This window comes from Canis lupus, chromosome 11 (assembly GCF_003254725.2).
Source record: "Canis lupus dingo isolate Sandy chromosome 11, ASM325472v2, whole genome shotgun sequence".
In the NCBI taxonomy this organism is placed as follows: Eukaryota; Metazoa; Chordata; class Mammalia; order Carnivora; family Canidae; genus Canis; species Canis lupus.
In genome coordinates, this window is record NC_064253.1 from 49,989,512 (window position 1) to 50,002,264 (window position 12,753).

The 12,753-nt window shown below is 37.8% G+C and overlaps 1 protein-coding gene and 1 non-coding gene across 2 annotated transcripts in view; one reads left to right on the forward strand and one right to left on the reverse strand.

Moving 5' to 3' along the window:
• Nucleotides 1-12,753, forward strand: part of UBE2R2 (ubiquitin conjugating enzyme E2 R2) — a 124,319-nt gene that overhangs the window by 14,762 nt on the left and 96,804 nt on the right. The window lies entirely within an intron of this gene.
• On the reverse strand, nucleotides 5,801-5,903 carry LOC112650659 (U6 spliceosomal RNA). Its single transcript, XR_003130351.1, has one exon. It is a non-coding gene; the product is annotated as a U6 spliceosomal RNA (small nuclear RNA).

Sequence of the window (12,753 nt, forward strand, 5' to 3'; positions counted from 1 at the left end):
TTGTGTTAAAAGGGCTGTAGGGGGCACCTAAGTGGTTCAGTCAGTTGAATGACTGACTCTTGGTTTTGGCTCAGAGGGTCATGATTTCAGTGTCCTGGAATCAACCCCTGCATCAGGCTCCACACTCAGCTGGGAGTCTACTTGTTTTCTCTCTTTGCCCCTCTCCTGTCTTGTGTTCTCTCTCTCTCTCTCACTCTCTTTCTCCCAAATCTTTTTTTTTTTTAAGATTTTATTTATTTATTCATGAGAGAGATATACACACGGAGAGAGGCAGAGGCACAGGCACAGGGAGGAGCAGGCTCCATGCAGGGAGCCCGACTTGGGACTCGATCCCAGGACTCTGGGATCATGCCCTGGGCCAAAGGCAGGCGCTAAATCTCTGAGCCACCCAGGGATCCCCTCTCCAAAATCTTTTTAAAAAGGGGGGTGGGCTTTAAAATGAGTGCCCTTCCTGAGCTTTTAATTAATCTCTACCTTATGTAACTTTTCTGCAGATTTTCTTTTCTATTGGTGAAGTATGGAATGAGTTATGTACAAAGAGATTCCTTACATTAAAATAATGTTAGGAAGTTGCAAAACTGGAAAAGTTACTTGAGGATATATAACTATTATATTAAGGAAATCAGTTATTTCTAGTGTTAAAATTTTTTTTCTATTGTGATCAAATCTGGTAGTGTGTGTGTCTAAATGCTCTTAGATCATGAACTCATTAAGAAATGCCACTGGGGGGGATCCCTGGGTGACTCAGCGGTTTAGTGCCTACTTTCTGCCCAGTGCATGATCCTGGAGTCCTGGAATTGAGTCCCACATCGGGCTCCCTGCATGGAGCCTGCTTCTCCCTCTGCCTGTGTCTCTGCCTCTGTCTCTCTCTCTCTGTGTCTCTCATGAATAAATAAATAAAATCTTAAAAAAAAAAAAATGCCACTGGGTCTTTGAATTTCCTTAGCACTTGACAAAGGACCTAAAAGAGTAAATGCTTATGTTTTAGGGAGTCACATTCTTTGAGAATGACAGCTCCCTTCTCTCCAAATTCTGCATGCAATTTCAAGGAATTACTGATACTTGAATTTTCTTCATAGACCTTAGGTGGTCAGCCCCTAGTCTAGGACATGTGGTAGACTAAAATGGCTAAATATATTTGTACTGCTTAGTTACTCATGTTCTTGATGACTAAAGTTTTAGCTAAAAATTAAGATTGAAATCTTGGTTATATAGTAATATAGCAAATTATGATCCTTGTGTAGGATTCCTCTTGTAATTTAAATACTATAATACTGGGGTGTCTGGGTGGCCCAGTCCAATAAACAGCTGCCTTCTTCTCAGGCCCTGATCCCAGGGTGCCCCCCCACCCTGGCTTGTGTGTGCACCCTTTCTTTCTCTAATGAATTAAAATCTTTATTTTTTATTTTTATTTTTATTTTTTTAAAGATTTTATTTATTTATTCATGAGAGACACACACACAGAGAGGCAGAGACACGGTCAGAGGGAGAAGCAGGCTCCATGCAGGGAGCCCGACGTGGGACTCGATCCCGGAACTGCAGGATCACACCCTGGGCTGAAAGGCGGTGCTAAACTGCTGAGCCACTGGGGCTGCCCTTAATAAAATCTTTAAAAAGTACTGTAAAACTTATTTAGGAGAGGTTAAGAATTTTATTTTTTATTTTTAAAAAATATTTTATTTATTCATGAGAGACAGAGAGAGAGGCAGAGACACAGGCTGAGGGAGAAGCAGGCTTCCTGCAAGGAGCCGGATGTGATCCTGGGATCCAGGATTGAGTCCCACACCCTGGGCCAAAGGCAGATGCTCAACTGCCGAGCCACCCAGGCGTCACGAGGTTAAGAATATTAGAGCAGTGTTGTGAGAGGCATTAACAAAACCCGATGTCCATAGCAATCTAGACCTCTATTTCTATGGTCCCCTGGAGATAAAGATTGCTGTACCTCACTTGGAAAATATAATGAAAAAGAACAAAATAACCTGGTTCTGTTTTAGCCTTGCTTTTTAGAATATCAGAAGACATATTTTATTTTTTATATTTTATTTTATTTTATTTTTTAAAAGATTTTACTTATTTTTTCATGAGAGACACAGAGAGAGACTCAGAGACACAGGCAGAGGGAGAATCAGGCTTCATGCAGGGAGCCTGATGTGGGACTCGATCCCGGAACTCCGGGATCACGCCCTGAGTTGAAGGTGGACGCTCAACTGCTGAGCCACCCAGGTGTCCCTGTTATGAATATTTGGTTCTTGATACATTAAAAATCAGAGTAATTACAAAAGCACATTTTTAAAGCTGTATTTGTGCTTTGATAATATTCTATGTGCATACATTGTAGGTAAAGAATAACTTTGGTGAAGTTTAGCCAAATGTGTGTATATATATATACCCCCATCATATATACTAAAGTCTTCTAAATAAAAGATTCATTACATCTTCTATATGCTGTTTACATATATACCCTGATTGAATTAATTATTAACAAGGTGGTGTAAGGAGGGGACTTTTAAAAGTAGGTTAAATTACTATATGTGTGAATTATTATAAACAAGCTCTCCTGGGTTATTGTTTGAGCTACCAAATATGTCCTGAAGTGTACATCTCTCATTAGGCCTATTAGACATTTCTACTAGTATGGCTTTTTAAAAAAAAAATATGTCTTATTTATACTAAAGAGTTAAACACTAACTGGATTCTACCTTTCTTCGTAAGTGTCTTCTATATTGGGTTTATCCTCCAATATATATCCTGGATATTGGACAGTGTCTACCTACTCCACAAGCCTAGAAGCTGGAAATCAGTGAAGATGATTTCTGCTTCCTTTTTCCACATATCCAATTATTTTTAGTACCTCATGTCTTTGGTATTTATCTCCTCTTCATTCCTACTGCTACCATGTAAGTTTATACTCATTTGTCACTCACTTGGACTGCAACAGTAGCCTCTACTGTCTTACATCCCTCCAGTCAATGATGCTACCAGAGTAACCTTTCTAAAGCTCTAATCTGACTTGTTGCAAAATAAATAAATAAATAAATAAATAAATAAATAAATAAATAAATAAATAAATAAATTTTAAAAAAGGAAAGAAAGAAACTACAAGCTCATCTTACTTAAGTAAAAATTTTTTTGTGTGGCATACAGGGCCCTTCATGATCTGGTTCTTACTTGCTTTTCCAACTGTATGTCTAGTTCTTTCCCCATTGGTAATTTTTGACAGTGCTGTTGCCTAAGTTGTTATTTTCCTGGAATGCCCTTCACAACTTTCTCCTACTGTCTTTAGTCCGGGGAAACTCCAACTTATATTTTAAAATCCAGTTCACTGAAGGAACTGAAAACTTCTCGGGTTCACCCCCTCTAACCTACACTCCTAATTAAATTGTTTTAAGGGAAAGCCAGACATCCTGTCCTTTCATCCTTAAATATTGGCGTCCCAAAAAGATACAAGTTCCTTTTAAAAATGTAATTGTGTTATTATTATTATTGTTTTATTATTTTCTAAAGTAGGCTCCACAGGTGTCCCTCTTGGATAAACTTCTGAGTGAGTTTGAGTCAGGGTCCAAAATAAAATCCACAGGGGTACCGGGGCAACTCATTGGTTGAGTGTCTCCCTTTGGTTCAGGTTGTGGATTCTGAGGCCTGGGATTAAGTCCTCTGGCTATGTCTGTGTCTCTCATGAATAATAAATAAAATCTTAAAAAAACAAAATAAAATCCACAGTTACATCTGGTTGATATTCCTCTTAAGACTTTCTTAAATTGATAGATTTACCTCTCTCTTTTCTCTTTTTCTTTTTCTTTTTCTTTTTTTTTTTTGAGAGGGGGAGGGAGAGCTAGAGAGCAGAGAGAAAAAGAATCTTTTTTTTTTTTTAAAGATTTTATTTATTTATTCATGAGAGACACAGAGAGAGAAGCAGAGACACAGACAGGGAGAAGCAGGCTCCATGTGGGGAGCCCGATGTGGGACTTGATCCTGGGACTCCAGGATCACGCCCTGAGCGGAAGGCAGACGCTCAACTGCTGAGCCACCCAGGTGCCCCCTCTTTTTCTTTAAGAAAAAGAATCTTAAGCAGGCTCCATGCTCAGTGCAGAGCCTAGTGCAAGTTCTGTCTCATGACCCTGATAATGACCTGAGCTAAAATCAAGAACTGAACGCTTAACCAACTGAACCACCCAAGCGCCCCCTCTTTTTTAAATAAACAACTTTATTGAAATATAATTCATATGCCATACAATTCACTTATTTAAATATATAATTGAGTATTTTTTAGTATATTCACAGTTTTACAACCATTATAAATTTTAGAATATTTTTATCACCTAAAAAACTCCCATACCCATTATCAGTCACTCCCCGTTTGTTCCCAAGCTCTAGACAGCCAGTCTACTTTCTATGATTATATATTTGTCTATTCTGTAAATGTACAGGTTTATATTTCATATAAATGGGATCAAATATAATATATGGTCTTCTGTGACTGGCTTCTTAGCCTAATATTTTCAAAGTTCCTGTGTTGTAACATGTATCAATACTTCCTTTTCATTTTTTTTTTTTTAAGATTTTATTTATTCATGAGAGGCACAGAAAGAGGCAGAGATAAAGGCAGAGGGAGAAGCAGGCTCCTTGTGGGGAACTCAATGCGAGATTCGATCCCCGGACCCTGGGATCACGACCTGAGCCAAAGGCAGATGCTTAACCACTGAGCCACCCAGGCATCCCATTCTTTTTCATTGTTAATGTTCCAGTGTATGAACATTTGAATTGTTTTCTACTATTTGGCTATTGAAAATAATGCTAATATGAACATTAGTGTACAAGTATCACGGCGCACATGTTTTCATTTCTCTTGGGTATTTAGAAATAGAATTAGAAATAGAATTATTTCTATGATTCTAATAATTCTAATAGAATTATTGGGTCATATGAGAACTCTGTGTACCATTTGAGGAACTGAGACTATATTCCAGAGTAGCTGTACCTTTGAATAGTCCTACCAGAAATGTCTGTTCTAATTTCTCTGCATCTTCACCAACACTTTTTTCCTCTCTCTTTTTTTAACTTTATTTGTTGGCAATTGAATATGTTTAACTACTGAACTGCTCTCTTCAGTTTTAAGGAATTCACTGTTGGAACAGGATAATTATATTGTATTACAAACTGAAGGATATTATCATAATACTAAGCGTAATAGAAGGTTACTATGTTTCTAACACTGGGGTCACCAGACATAATCATGGAAAGCTCTAGCCCCAAACTTAGCTAGCTCCTTATTTATTCCACAAGATTTCTTCTCTGCTTTAATTAATAAAACTTCCCATGCAAGGTCTAGTTATATCTCACCTTCTCTATCTCATGGAACCAAATTTAGGTTAGTAGATTTGGTGGAGAAAAATACTAAATCCCTTGGCATGAAATCTATCATGTAGGCATTATACTGGAATTTCATAACATTAATGATGTAATGGGGGACATGTAGTAAGGGCATTAATTTATTTGTTTTCTAGGAAAAAATTCAAGCAGCTTAAAAGTCTTTCTCTCCCTGAAAATCACTTAACTATCATTTAATCCTCCAGAAAAATATTCTGTGCATATATAAATGTATCTATGCATTTTTAATTTTCAAAATTCAATTTTCCAGCATATAGTATAATACCCAGTGCTCATCCCATCAAGTGCCCTTCTTAGTGCCTGTCTCCCAGTCACCCATTCCCCTGCCTGCTCCCCTTCTGTAACCCTTTGTCTCCCAGAGTTAGGAGTCTCTCATAAGTTTGTCTTCCTCCAATTTTTCCCCACTCAGTTAAAAAATAGGGAGTGCTTCATGAATTTGTGTGTCATTTTTGCACAGGAGCTATGCTTTATCTCTGTATTCCAATTTTTAGTATATGTGCTGCCGAAGTGAGCACTCTGCATTTTTGAACTATAAATATAGTTATACTTAGGGGTGCCTGGGTGGCTCAGTCACTTAAGTGTCCGACGCTTGGTTTAGGCTCAGGTCATGATCCTCAGGGTTGTGGGATCCAGCCATGGGTCAGGCTCCCCACTTTGCAAGGCCTCTGCTTGAGTTTCTCTCCCCCACCCCTTACCCTGCTTGCATACATGCATGCTCACTCTTTATCTCTAAAATAGATCTTTTTTTTTTTTAAGAAAGATTTTTTTTATTCATTTGAGAGAGCAAGAGAGAGTGAGCAGAAGTATGGGAGGGGCAGAGGGTGAGAGAGAAGCAGACTCCCCACTGAGCAGGGAGCTGGTTGGGGGGCTTGATCTCAGGACCCCAGGATCATGACCTAAGCCAAAGACCGATGCTTAGCTGACTGAGCCACCCAGGTGCGCCTAAAATAAATCTTTTTTTTTTTTTTATTTTTTTTTAAGATTTTATTTATTTGTGAGAGACACAGAGAGGCAGAGACATAGGCAGAGGGAGGGCGAAGCAGGCAGGCTCCCTGTGGAGAGCCCGATGTGGGACTCAGTTCCAGGATCCTGGGACCATGACCTAAACCAAAATAGAGTCTCAACCACTGAACCACCCAGGTGCCCCTCTAAGTCTTAAAAAAAAAAAAAAAGGGATTATATTTAACATTTTTCTGCATCTTTTAAAATTAGTGGTTTATCTTGGAGATCTATTATCAATATTTATGGATTGTCTCAGCATTTGTAACTGTTGCACAATATTCCAATTAAGGATATACTTTATTTAACTATTTCCCTATTGATTGTTAGTTTTTTACTCTTACAAGCAAAGCTGAAAGGGACGTTTTTTCATATCTAAATTTTTGTGAATACGTTTGCTGGATTAAAAGATAACTATTTAAATCTTACTAGAAAGTCAAACTATCCTTAAGAAATACTAGTTTTTATTACATAATGTGTATGGGTATTGTCAAAGTATAAAAGTTGCAATTCTGATAAATCAGCTTTAATTATGGTGGTTTCTTTTGTGAATGAAATTTAGCTTTCATGTCATTGGCCATTTGTAACAAATACATGTTACCTATACTTGTCCTTTGCTCATTTTTCTTTAGGTTAAGTTTTTATTTATTTTAAATATGATAAAGGCCGGACACCTGGGTGGCTCAGCGATTGAGCATCTACCTTTGGCTCAGGTCGTGATCCCGGACTCCTGGGATCGAGTCCCACATTAGCTTCCTGCATGGAGCCTGCTTCTCCCTCTGCTATGTCTCTACCTCTCTCTCTGTGTCACTCCTCATGAATAAATAAATAAAATCTTAAAAAATATATATAGGATAAAGGCTGTTTGTATAAAGAAGATAAGTCATTTGTTAGATGTATTGCTTGTTGCAAGTATCTTTCTACATGTGTCATTTGTAGATGATGTAATTTAAAATATTGTACTTAAAATTCTGTCCCAGTTAAACATGAAGATAAACATGGAGAAAATTGTGTTTGTCACTGTCATATCAGTAGGATAGAAGAATTTGTAGGGTTTAGAGTAGGCTCTCCTAATTATCATGTGGATAATTCATATCCTATGAAGAAACTTTATACATAAGAGTTACAGACTGATACAGTTACTGTATTTTACTGTGAAAATAGTAACACCTTTTAAAAAATAAAATGTTAGTCCCTCTTGTAAATTGACACGTTTATTGTAGAAAGTTTTAAAAACTTCCTGAACCTATGAAAAAGTCACTTGTATTGAAGCTACTTAAAAATAAAACTTTTTTTTTTTTTTCCTAAGTAAACTCTGTGCCCAGTGTGGGGCTTGAACTCATGACCCTGAGATTAGGGACTGAGCCAGCTAGGCACCCCTAGAAATAATAATTATTTTAGTATATTTTCTTCTGAATATGCCATCGTTCATTTAAAAAATCAGATACTGTGTATTTTTTTTTAGATTTTATTTATTCATGAGAGACACAGAGAGAGGCAGAGACATAGGTAGAGGGAGAAGCAGGCTCCCTGCAAGGACCCTGATGCGCAACTCCATCTTTGACCTGGGATCATGCCCTGAGCCACCCAGGCATCCCTGTGTATTCATTTTTTCAAACTTAATGGATTTTGAACATTTTCCCAACTATCTATTATTTGATCTTTTCTCTTTTGTTGGACCTGGGGATTTATTTTGCTTTATTTTTTATTTTTTAAATTTTATTTTATTTTTTTATTTTTTTTTAATTTTATTTTAAATTTTGCTTTTTTTTTTTTAAATTTTGCTTTTTAAACAATGCTATGTTGAATACGTTTTTTATATCTATATTTGTGTGTTTTTCACATTAGTTCTGGTAATGGATATATTTGGTCAAAAGTTATGAACTTCTCTGTAATACTTGTGGAGAGGATACTTTGAACTGGTTTTGACAAGATAAGGTGCAATAGTAAAAATACCAATTTCCTGGAGGGCTAAGAAATCACTAAAGAGTCAGGAGCCTGGGTGGCTCAGTTGATTAAGTGTCTGCCTTTGGCTCAGGTCATGATCCCAGGGTTGTGGGATTGAGCCCCACATGAGGCTCTTTGTGCAGCAGGGAACTTGCTCCTCCCTCTCCCTCTGCCTCTTCCACTCCCCCTGCTTGTACTCTCTCTGTCAAATAGATAAATAAAATCTTAAAAAAAAAAAAAAAAAGGTTGGCTACTATGCCTTGGTTTTAAGTAATTATATATGGAAAATTAAAGAAATTAGCTCAAACAAAATTTTTAAAGAGATTTTATTTAAGAGTGTGTGTGTGTATGTGTGAGTAGGGTGAGGGGCAAAGGGAGAGAATCTCAAGTCAACTTCCCACTGAACATGGAGCCTGCCTTAAGTCTCTTATCTCACATCCCATGAGAGATCATGACCTGAGCAGAAACCAAGAGTCAGAAGCTCAACTGACTGAGCCACCCAGACGCGGCAGCCAAAACAGTTTTGAAAAAGGATAGCAAAGTTAGAAGATTCACAATACCCAACTTTTTTTTTTTTTAAAGGTTTTATTTATTCATGAGAGACACAGAGAGAGGCAAAGACATAGGCAGAGAGAGAAGTAGGCTTCATTCAGAGAGCCCGATATAGGACTCGATTCTGGGACTCCAGGATCATGCCCTGGGCAGAAGGCAGGCGCTCAACCACTGAGCCACCCAGGTGTCTCACAATACCCAATTTTAATATGCACTATACAGTAATGCCAGTCAAGACAGTGTGATATATTGGACTAAAGAAACAGAGAACCCAGAAATAGATTTTTTAAAAAGATTTTATTTATTTATTCATGAGAGAGAGAGAGAGGCAGAGACACAGGCAGAAGAAGTAGGCTCCATGTAGGGAGCCCGATGTGGGACTCGACCCTCGGTCTCCAGGATCACACTCTGGGCTTAAGGCAGTGCTAAACCGCTGAGCCACCCGGGCTGCCCCCAGAAATAGATTTATACAAATTTGGTCCACTGATTTTTTTGACAAAGGTGCAAATATAATTCACTGAAGAAAGGATAGTCTTTTCAACATATGATGTTGCAAAAATTGCTCATCTGTATGTTAAAAAGTGAGCCTCAACCTGTATAATGTATCATATGCAAAAATTAACTCAAAATGGTTCATAAATATAAATCACAAAGCAGTAAAACCCTTGGAAGATAGCATTGGAAAAAGTCTCCTTGACCTTGAGTTTGGCAAAGAGCTCTTAGATGTAACACCAAAGGCATGAACCCTGAAAGAAATAATTGATGAAGTGAACTTCATCAAAATTGAAAACTATTTTCTGTCAAGGACACAGATAAGAGAATGAAAAGATAAGCCATGAACTAGGAGAATGTATTTGTTTTTTTTTTTTTTTTTTTATAATTATTAGTCCTTTCTTTTTTTTTTTTTTTTTTAATTTTTATTTATTTATGATAGTCACAGAGAGAGAGAGAGGCAGAGACATAGGCAGAGGGAGAAGCAGGCTCCATGCACCGGGAGCCTGATATGGGATTCGATCCCGGGTCTCCAGGATTGTGCCCTGGGCCAAAGGCAGGCGCCAAACCGCTGCGCCACCCAGGGATCCCAGGAGAATGTATTTGTAAACTATAAAACTGAGAAAGGAATCAGAATGTTGTGGGGAGGAACATGGGAATCTGGTGGGCATTTCCAGGTGATTCTGATTCCTGATTCTTGTTCTATTCCTGATAATTGGTATGATTCTGTTTTGCTTTATTTTATGAGTAGAATGCCTTTATGTTCCAAAGATACATACACATTTTTTATTAGCCAAAAAGAGGGGCACTTTATTTTTTAAAAGATTTTATTTATTCATGAGAGAGACAGAGAGGGGTAGGGACATAGACATAGGCAGAGAGAGAAGGCAGGTTCCCCTTGGGGAGCCTTATGAGGAACTTGATCCCTCAGGACCCCAGGGTCACAACCTGAGCCAAAGGCAGATGCTCAACCACTGAGCCACCCAGGCACCCCAAGAGGGTACTTTAAAATTTATTTTTTATATTTATGTGCTTCTGTATCACCAAATAACCTCTTTCCATGCAACCATGACACATACACACCTGTGAAATTATAGCCAGAGTTTTCCCCTAAGCTTTGGAATTTTTATGTTAATAGTTTGTATAATTTTACTCTAAGGATATTTGTATATGATGAGGTTTTTTTTTTCTATATAATGATTTTAGTTCAGACAAGGAAAATAGTTTGATTTTTGTTCAGACAAGGAAATTACTTTGTAACATATCTAATATATTTCTGAGGCAAATATACTATCTCATTTTACTTAGAAAATGAGAATACTAGTAAAAAGTATTGCTAAACTGAATATTTTAGCTTGTTGTGTAATGCTTTACAATCATTTAGAGAAGGATTTGGGGCCTATAAGTAAATCATTTTTATGTCTTCCATGATTAAAACTATCAATGTTATCTTCAGAAACATGGAGAAAATTTAGTTTGTCATTTTTATTTGTGTATACTTCTGTTTACCAGTATGGAGTACTTACTGTGATAAGGCACCATTTTAAGTGCTGAGGATACAGTGAATAAAACAATTGACTTATGGTGCTTATTTCTAGTAGGAGAGAGAGACAATGAACAAAAAATACATGAGATCTTAGAAAGTGGTTAAGTGCTAAGGAGAAAATAGTGAGAAGGTGAAGGTAGGGTCTAAATTTGGGAAGAGGGTATTACAATTCTTTTTGTGTGACATTTTAGATGTTTCTGAAGAAATACCGCTTATGGAATAAGGAAAGGATAGAGCTAACCATGAAGATCCTTGGGAGAATATCTTACTTGAGACCTATAGAATAGTGTATTATTCTTTGTTGTATGCCCTCATGGGCTAATCAAGTAGAAGGCAGTGAGTAAAAGTTGAATTATGTTTACTTTCTGTTGTAAAGGCTTGTAGTTAGGTTTTTGTTGTTGGTTTTGGGGGTGTTTTTTGTTTTGTTGTTTTTTGCTAAGTGCTACTTAGTGCAATTAATTTTGGGGGTTTTTATGGATTGTGATTTTAGTGTCTACAAATGGCTTTAGAGACTATAGACTCAAGGTTAAAACTTAACCTATTAATATTTATTTCTCAGTGGAGTTAGAGAGTGGGCATTATGTATTTTAGTGATCCTTTGACTTTTATTGTGCTAACCTCATTCTTCCTTAATGTTAATAGAGAGGCATTATAAATAGTGGTTAAAAATAAGGGCCCTGGGGGTGCCTGGCTGACTTATTTGGTTAAATGTCTGCCTTTCGTGGTCATGATCTCAGGGTCCTGGGATGGAGCCCTAAATCAGGCTCTGCGCTCAGCAGGAAGTCTGTTTGTCCATCCACTCCCCATTCTCTGTCTCTCTCAAATAAATACAATCTTTTAAAAAATATATGGGCTCTGGAGTCAGATGGCTAGGTTCTGGCTTTAAGCCTGTGGTCCTGGGAAAATTAGTTAACCTCTGTAGGCCTTTAGTTTTGTCTGTAAAATGGGGGTAAATGTGGCCTGTACCTTGTTAGGAATACTGTGAGAATTAAATAGGTTAGTACATGTAAAGGTACTTGGTATGTGCCTGCTGTGTAAACAGCACTCAGTAAATGTTAGTTGCTATTAGTATTAGCAAAACCATTTTGAGTTTTAACTTCATAAGTAATAACATGTGCAAGGCAAAAATATTGTAGTGTGATGTATTTTTTTTAAGATTTTATTTATTTATTTGAAAGAGAGAGGGAGAGAGCAGGAGAGCACAAGTGTTGGAGGAGAAGCAGGCTGCCCATCCAGCAGGAAGCCCTGGGATCATGACCTGAACCAAAGGCAACTGCTCAACTGACTGAGCCACCCAGGTGCCCCTGTAGGATGATATTAAGTGAAAAATTTTATATGCTGAATATCTTACTACCTCTTCTCATATCCCTGGTTGTACTTTCCAGAGGTGTTTGGGTTTTTTTTTTTGTTTGTTTGTTTTTTGCTTTTTAATTTTAAAAATTATTTTAATTTTTAACTTTTTAAAAGATTTTATTTATTCATGAGAGACACAGGGAGAGAGGCAGAGAGACATAGGTAGAGGGAGAAGCAGGCTCCCTGCGGGGAGCCAGATGCAGGAGTCTATCCCAGGGCTCCGGGATCATGTCTGAGCCAAAGACAGAGATGCTCAATCACTGAGCCACCCTGTTTTTTTTTTTTTTTTTTTAAGATTTGTTTATTTATTTATGATAGACATAGAGAGAGAGAGAGAGAGAGGCAGAGACACAGGAGGAGGGAGAAGCAGGCCCCATGCCTGGAGCCTGACGCGGGACTTGATCCCGGGACTCCAGGATCGCGCCCTGGACCAAAGGCAGGTGCCAAACCGCTGAGCCACCCAGGGATCCCCACCC